Source organism: Procambarus clarkii, chromosome 36 (assembly GCF_040958095.1).
Source record: "Procambarus clarkii isolate CNS0578487 chromosome 36, FALCON_Pclarkii_2.0, whole genome shotgun sequence".
Classification (NCBI taxonomy): Eukaryota; Metazoa; Arthropoda; class Malacostraca; order Decapoda; family Cambaridae; genus Procambarus; species Procambarus clarkii.
In genome coordinates, this window is record NC_091185.1 from 37,284,843 (window position 1) to 37,294,014 (window position 9,172).

Sequence of the window (9,172 nt, forward strand, 5' to 3'; positions counted from 1 at the left end):
AAAGCAAATATATATGTGTACATACAAAAGAATGGGGGTGGTAGAAGATAATATTAGTGTTTAGTGAGTGACCACAAGGTCTCCTCTGAATACTTTTTATTTTCTTCTCCGAGGCTATGGGTCCCCACATTGGCACCAGAGGTCTTCCTCACAAACTTTTTATATAATATATATATAAAGTTAAAACTAGCTAGTTATACATATATATATATATATATATATATATATATATATATATATATATATATACATATATATATATATATATATATATATATATATATATATATATATATATATATATATATATATATATATATATACATATATACACACAGACACACAGACACATATATGCACATGTCTTCTTGCTTCACCACCCTGTAATGAAATATTGTTTGTTACTAATTGTTTTCAATAATACATTATTTTATTATATAATATTTAATTTATTAATTAAAAACCCTTTCCATATTATAGAAAAAAAACTAAAACAAGAATCTATATAAAACAATATTATATCCTGCATTATTCCAGCCCATTATTAGAGATAGTAGCCACCTCTTATTTTGGTTTTCTTTCATTATTAGTGCTCAGAAAATTAAATATATCTACATATTTAGTCAAAATCAGTTACATTATTTTATCTTATTCATAGCATAAATGTTCTCAAAGATTACTAAAAAGAAATTGAATTAGACTACAGCAAATTGTCAAACTTTACCTTGTATCTGTTTCCACCGAGTTTGTTTGGGGCGTTCTTCAACATATCAGCAATACTTGTCTCAACATCTCTTTCAGTTGCATTAGTGTGGGTGTTGATACAGGCTTCTGGAAATTTATAAGAATTAATTAATATATATAATTATAATTCACTTTGCCATTCCCCATTCCACAGTCCTCTCGTCCTTCCCACTTCCCCGTCCCCACATTCTCCCCACTATTCCCACTTCCCTGTCCCATCGTCCTCCTTACCATTTTCCCCTCCCCTGTCCCTTCTTCCTCCCCCTCCATCTCCCATTCACCTGTCCCTTTGTCCTCCCCAGCATTCCCCTGTCCCCACCATCCCCAACTCCCCAGTCCCCTCGTCCTCCCCACCATTACCCTCTCCTCTGTCCCCTCGTCTTCCCCACCATCCCCCCCTCTCGTCCTCCCCACCATTCCAAACTACCTCATCCGATGCATTCTATAATGGTCTGATGCTTCCATCAGTAAATTGGGAACATCAAATGATCTGATATTCCCATCACTGAAAAATAAGAACAGCTAAAAAAATGAAATGAAAAAAATAAACTATACTCATGAAATGAACAGTATGGTAAACAACACAGCTCAATTTCAATGCAATGTCACAATAACATTTAATAACAATAATAACAATAACATTTAAATATACTTTAAGATATAATCTAGAAGAAAATAAGAACATTGAAACGGTTCATGAACTCGATTTCAATAAAGGACACTATGGGGAACTTTGAAAAACAGTTAATGAGTATAATTAGACAGACTTGTTGCTAGGCAGAGGAGTAAATACTGAGATATATGGCAAATTTTGCAAAATATACGGCACACAAACATTCATACCCAAACAAAGCCAAATGCTAGGTAAGAACAAAGCAGTTGGCCCGTAGGGGAAAGGAGATACCCACAAGACTGGAATACAAGTCATTAACAATCACACAAGTACTACACCACACAACAACCGCACTACTACCAGAACTGGACGAATCACTACCAAAACAACACACCCAAAATGGAAATGGAAATAACCAATCACAGGTCAGAGAACTACTGAGATTCTGTGACAAATTCTCGCTCAATCAGCAGATAACAAAACGGACTAGGAACGAGAACACACTCGACCTCATATTCCCGAACAATGATGAGCTAATCAGAGACATTACTGTCTCAGACACTAACAAACTAACATCAATAACGGTAGTAGGCCCAAGAGAAACAACAAGCGAGAAGGGCTATTCAATATATTCAATTTTAATAATAAAAGGATAGACTGGGAGAAAAAAAACAGGGAACTTACAAACATTCACTGGGAAAATGTTCTAGGTAATAAAAATCCTACACAAGGAGAAGCAAAAACCACTGGATTGTATTGGACCTATTCGTACTAGTGAAGGTTCATATACTGAGGATGACAAAGAAATTAGTGAAATCCTAAAAAAGCAGTATGAGGACATGTTTAGCACTCCGATACAAAGCATGAAAGTGGAGGATCCGGACAACTTCTTTATGGGTGATATCCAAACCCCTGTAAATATAACTGATATCAACACGAGTGTGAAAGATTTTGAAAGAGAAATTGACAATGTGCCAATGCATTCAGCCCCGGGTCCAGACTCATGGAATTCAATATTTATAAATAAATGCAAAGTGCCAGTAGCACAGGCACTCAGTATAGTGTGAAGGAAGAGCTTGGACACGGGGGAGATACCAGAGGCTCTTAAAGCAGCAGACATAGCACCTCTACACAAGGGAGGTAGTAAAGCATTGGCAAAGAATTATAGACCAGTTGCACTAACATCCCACATAATAAAATTATTTGAGAGTGATCAGGAGTCAGGTTACTAGTTTTATAGAGACCAATGACCTCCACAATCCAGGCCAACATGGATTTAGAGCAGGAAGATATTGAAATACCTCTTACAGCTATCTCTCATGTCCTCTACTTGTACAGTACAGCTACTTGACCATTACGACAAAATCACTGAGATATGAGATAATGATGATACTAACCTCATCTACTCAGACTCCAACCCACTCATATTAAATAATGATGTAAACAATAAATTAAAAAAAAATCCACTTATTAATGTCAACCAACAAACTCACACTAAACATAGAAAGGACCTACAACATCTTACTTGGGAGCAAATCAACAAATGCAATTCATCTACAGTTACACAATGTTAACATCAGAAATAAAAAAGATGGTAAGTTCCTTGGTCTATACTTAGATCTGCCCAAAACGCTATGAGTGCTAGTTGCTTTACAAGAATGTATAACTTCAAGTCACTGTACTCTCCCCCAATGTACCTTCTTGTATATAAAGAAAAAATAAATAAATAAACAAACACATAATAAATCAATACTTACTAAATTTTGTCTATTATGTAGCAAAGAAGCAGGTCTACGGAAGGCTTTTCTGTTGAGTTCGAAGCCCAGATTACTCGTGGTCTCTGAAATAAGTTAAGATTATAAGTATAAAATTTATAAAACCAAATAATAAATCCGGTATTGCTCAATTTCAGATGCAGACGTACTGAATGATATATCAGACTGTCAGCATGGTATTCGATCTGGAAGGTCCAGTGTAACGAATTTACTCAGTTTCTATGATCGAGCCACAGAGATCTATAAAGAATTCTGATCAAGAAAGAGATCTAGGGGTGGGTTTAGATAGAAAACTATAACCTGAGGATCATATTAAGAACATTCTGCGAGGGGCCTATGCTACACTTTTTAACTTTAGAATTGCTTTTAAATACATAGGTCAAAAAGTTTTAAAAGTTTTAAAAGTTTTTTAAACCTCTCGTGTATCATGAGTGTGGAAAAGCTTCAGATGATGAATATTACCTAGTTCCTTCATCTGGAAAGAATGAAGACATATTGGTGCATTCGGATGATAAAAACTAACTACTGTAGTTCAATTGATCAACAGACTGTATATCATATGCAGACTGTATGTGGATCTGCAGGCCACTCCAAACAACAGCCTGGTGGACCAAGCTCCACCAGGCCTAAAGCACAAAGTGGTCCACTGGCACCGGCAACTTCAACCATAAATGTTCTCAAAGATTACTAAAAATGATTGAATTAGACTAGACTACAGTAAATTGGCAATCTTAACCGTGTATCTGTTTCCACCAATACAGTACATGCTTCAACATATCAGCAATACTTGATATGCAAATATATACACATATATCCATATACAGTATATACACATACATATATAATACAAAAATTATAAAATTTACTTACTTAATATTACATTGCAAATATTCCAGGTTTTGAAGACAATTTTCTTATTGCGCTCAACAAGGTAAGGCTTGCACCACAGATTCTGTCAGGGGTGGAAGCGTATAAGCATTGTGTAGAAAATATTTACCAAATAGTTTTAATTACATAAAACTACAAATAGTAATTATTGAATTATTACATTACGCTTATACTCATACATTCTGTTAAAGTGTCAAATTTCTACATTAGACTACCATATTACCTATATTATTGTTAATAATGTATTGACAGATGCAATATGCATTAAAATTCTAAAAATAAGTCATGCATTATATACAATTTGTGGAAAACTGTATGCTGAGAAAAGCTGGTGTGGGGGTTGTTACAAGAGTGAGTAATAATTCTTTATTTAAAAAATAAATAAGGAAGGACGATCTTACTGGATCCCATAGCCTCTCCGAGGCACAAACCAGGCTTGTACACAACCCTCCCCCTGCACCCGAGCTATGTCAACAGGTCGTTCTTTCTCTTTGCCCTTACATCATCACACACAGAGATCACAATAACGTGATGCATCAAATGAACAAATCCACAAGGGTCGTGACGAGGATTCGAACCTGCATCCGGGAGCATCCCAGACACTGCCTAAATCGACTGAGCTACAACAGTGTAAAAGGATCCAGGAAGTTCAGTAGAAGTTCGGTTTCAACCCTTTTACCCTGTTGTAGCTCAGTCGATTTAGGCAGTGGCTGGGATGCTCCCGGACGCAGGTTCGAATCCTCGTCACGGCCCTTGTGGATTTGTTCATTTGATGCATCACGTTATTGTGATCTCTGTGTGTGATGATGTAAGGGCGAAGAGAAAGAACGACCTGTTGACATAGCTTGGGTGCAGGGGGAGGGTTGTGTACAAGCCTGGTTTGTGCCTCGGAGAGGCTATGGGATCCAGTAAGATTGTCCTTCCTTTCCTCCCTAGAATCTGGATGTAGCAGGTGCTCAATTGTCAAAAGTGAAAAATTTGGTTTGTCTTCCGAATGCACCATATCGGCAAATTTTTTAATAATCTTTTAAAAATAGTAAATGCCACTATTTTTGCAAAATTATTACGAGATCTATTATTCTAATAAGGGTTTGATAAAATACAGTAGACTGCCTACTGGTTTTACCTGTAATAAGGTTTGATACAGATGATTATGGATATATTGAAATGCTCTTATTGTTAAGAAGCAATTTTTTAAAGAGTATTTTGTAATGAGCAGCTCTGAAAATCAGTTGATTACAGATAATGCTACATAATACACTTCATGTGTGTATATAATACAACAAGTGTAAACAATTTGTTCACTTTCAAAACTTGGGTAATTACATATGACAGTGTCAGACCACTGAGGAAGAATTGAAACAGGAATTTCCTCAAGTACTTTCATATTTCAGTAATACATCTTCAGAAGGAATTATTCCTCCTGAAGATGTATTATTTAAATATGAAAATACTTACAGAAATTCCAGTTGCAATTCTTCTTTCGCGGTCTGACACTCACATTTTTCACCACATGTTAATTTCCGTGATTTACACACAAATTTATATACATACAAATACATATACAAACATATATATGTATATATATATATATATATATATATATATATATATATATATATATATATATATATATATATATATATATATATATATATATATATATATATGTGTACATATATATATATATATATATATATATATATATATATATATATATATGCATATAAATAAAAAACAAGTAAATGTAAATAATTTTACCTTGCACCTAGATCCACCAAGCCTGTATGGCGCGCGTTTCAGTACTTCGGAAATCTAGAACTATCTAGAATCTCTAATCTGCAATGAAACAATACATATTATTGTAGATGAGCAGCAGGTCCTTGTCCAGGCACTAAACCTCATGAGTGTCCAGTTGTCAGAAAAAGATTCAGTCGCAATGCGTAAATAAAGTCTCATGAGTGTCCATTGTGTGGAAAAGGATTCAGTCAAGCTGACTACATAATCATATAAATTGAATATAAATATGTCTGCATATATATTTGAATATATAAATAAAGTTAACAATTGCTTGCTTAGTTAATTTATAAGTTATCATACAAGTTCATTTAATTGAATAATATCTAGTACTTAGTTAAGTGCTTAGACTACATTTAAAGTCATTTATTATACTTTTGCAATTTAATTTGTTTATAGTATAAGAACCTAATGGCTGTTAGTTATGGAGCTAGGTTAGACTATGTATGTTTAAATCTCTGATAAACAGAGCCAGTGTTCAGTCATATAACTGAATTTATCAAATCTTATCCTTGTATAATATACAAGCTGATGTGAGATCCCTGTCAACAGGTGGACTGGAACTTCTATCAACTAATCCATTCATCCCACCTGTCCCTTACAGCCCACAATATATCATTAGGAAAAGAGGAGCTAGGATTTACGACCCTAGCTAGAGATTCTTGGAATTAATTTGCAGACAGTAATTTTTTAATTTAGTTCAGTCCAAGTCTCCAGTAGTCTCCTCCTATATCAATCCCAGTAGGTTTTTCCCACAATTACAACCTCCACCATTACATATAACAACCACCACCATGTGAGAAATCTTTAAGGAATTCTGATAAAGAAAGAGATCTAGGGGTGGTTCTAAATAGAAAACTATCACCTGAGGACCACATAAAGAACATTGTGTGAGGAGCCTATGCCATGCATTCCAACTTCAGAATTGCTTTTAAATACATGGATGGTGAAATACTAAAGAAATTGTTCACCACTTTTGTTAGTCCAAAGCTAGAATATGCAGCAGTTGTGGGGTGCCCATATTGGGGTGCCATCACATTTAAACCAACCAAGCCCACAAATACGTCAACATGGACCAGCATTACACCGTCTAACATACTCTGTCAGATGTAACAACTAAATTTGTGAATTCAAGACCTAATCTATTGTATAACACAGTGTTAGTACAAGAAAAACATTACTTACATTCGAAGCCGTGTTTTAAAATGGCAGCGATCTTGTACTGACGCTCCACACTGTGTGTTCGTTTGCGTATGATGAACGTGTGACAATTTACTACAACAATTATTTAATTATTCTTATTCTTTATTTTACTATTTTTAGGATACATGAAATTTCAAATTTATTTGCACACAATAATATAATTTCATTGTCATAACCTTTATATATTACGGAAAATACGATGACATGAACGAAGTCAAAGTGAAGTTGAAGTCAAAGTCATTCGCTGAACGTATTAGTCATTTTTTTTCTCCCAAACGATAGGGGATAACAAATCCACAGAGAATATAAGTGTACAGTAAAGTCAATTTTATTCAGGAAAGTACATACATAGTTGATTTACAAACATAATGTTGGATTTATAGATAGAGCTAGTGCATACAATACCTAAAGCCACTATAGTAGGCATAGCATTTCAGGCAACCGGGCAGTATATATGGACCCCTCACTCAAATCTCTGAATATGTTAGATATTAAGTCCCTGCACATACTCTCATGTGTATTTTATATATATCAAACGCTGCACTGTAATGTCAATCCTGCCCTTAAAAGCTTCCTAGAAGGTTGTAACAGATCCCATGAGCACCACACCAGAAACAAATACCTATTTGATATTCCAAGAGTACGACTTAGTCAAACTAGAAATGCTTTACAAATCAAGGGACCTCGAATGTGGAATGACCTTCCCAATTATGTTAAAAACTGTACCTCTCCCAACCAGTTTAAGATAAATAAAGATAAATTTATAAGTTAAGAAAAATTCCACAAATCAACAACCCTGTTACTGACCCAGTATTTACCCAAGTCTTTCCTAAATCTAAACTTATCCAATTTATACCCATTGTTTCGTGTTCTATCTTGTGTTGACAATTTTAATACCCTATTAATATCCCCTTTGTTATATCCATTCAGGAAATTGTGGTTGATCTCGAACCCATTGAAAATGTGACGACTTATACTGAATTTTGTAACTATATCATCAAGATTGTAACCAGCTTAGCTAAATGTAGTGTGGGGTTCAGTCCCTAAGCCCATATATGTGCCTCTATAACCATTTACGTTACAGGGCAAAAATATAAGAACAAAGGTAACTGCAGAAGGCCTATTGGCCCATACCAGGCAGCTCCTATCTATAACAGATAACATAACAAACATAACAACAGTAAAAACATTTAGTGTGTGTTTGACGCTCACTGATATGTTCCAGCGTTGTTTTATATATGGTGCTATTCTATCTTACGCTTTGTTGCTCTTTTATACCTACGGACTCATAGAACATTCTATTGCAAAAACATTGGCACAAAAATGAATGACGTACATACAATAATAATGTCAGGACAGTGAAATAATTATAAACTTTCAAAGCGCTGTATCGCCCATGCTTCGTCGTGTCACCAATACTGGGTAACAGTTCCGCCACTTCCCACACTCTTGCGGGTGGGCCGCGACCATTATTCTACATTTATATTCATATCACCATGTTGGGGATTTCATTGCGAGTCCATTGATACCAAAATTAACGCTGTAGGACAAGTGTGGAAGTGATAACAATCCCAAGAGTAAAATCATTTTGTTGCTGTTGGGCACTCACGGCGAGTCATCTACGTAGGTATTTATTTGGTGCTGGTATCCATATAACTTTTTGTGACCGTTTTTACTGATGTTCTTCTAGAGAATGTTATTGCGAACACGTTGATATCAAAATGAAATACGTAGCTCGAGAACTAAGGTCAGGAAAGTAAAAAGAGTATACACATTTTTGTTTTGACGCTTAAGGTTATTGTGAGTACTCATCGCACTTTGTACTTTTGGTTTTAAATTCTTAATGTTGATGCTGGGCTTAAGCTTAATGTTAAGCTTAAGCTTGAGCTTAATGTTGGGCTCCGAATGCATGATAGAGCTGATAAGTTATCCAAAGAATCTGCCTTTAAAGGAGCCGTTGAGTGTAACCTTGGATTGTCAATGAGGAATCTGAGAGCAGCAGTACACCGAGAACTTCAACAAGATCTTGTAGATCTGAGGCAAAGTGAAATTGACACCAGTAATTCCATCTATCATCATACTATCATGCAAGAGGAGCCACACATCTATGGATCATCCAATAAAATCAGCAGACTTCTAGATGTTACTACTG

At 35.2% G+C, this 9,172-nt stretch overlaps 1 long non-coding RNA gene across 2 annotated transcripts; it reads right to left on the reverse strand.

Moving 5' to 3' along the window:
- Positions 1-722: 722 nt before the first annotated feature.
- On the reverse strand, positions 723-7,029 carry LOC138371520 (uncharacterized). 2 transcript variants are annotated; one of them, XR_011230527.1, is made up of 3 exons: positions 7,003-7,029; positions 5,782-5,859; positions 723-831 (listed from the first exon to the last, which is right to left on the reverse strand). It is a non-coding gene; the product is annotated as an uncharacterized lncRNA (long non-coding RNA). The 2 variants fall into 2 exon arrangements; XR_011230528.1 differs by lacking the exons at positions 5,782-5,859; positions 7,003-7,029 and adding exons at positions 3,115-3,197; positions 4,003-4,088 and having other exon boundaries at positions 729-831.
- Between the last annotated feature and the right edge of the window lie 2,143 nt (positions 7,030-9,172).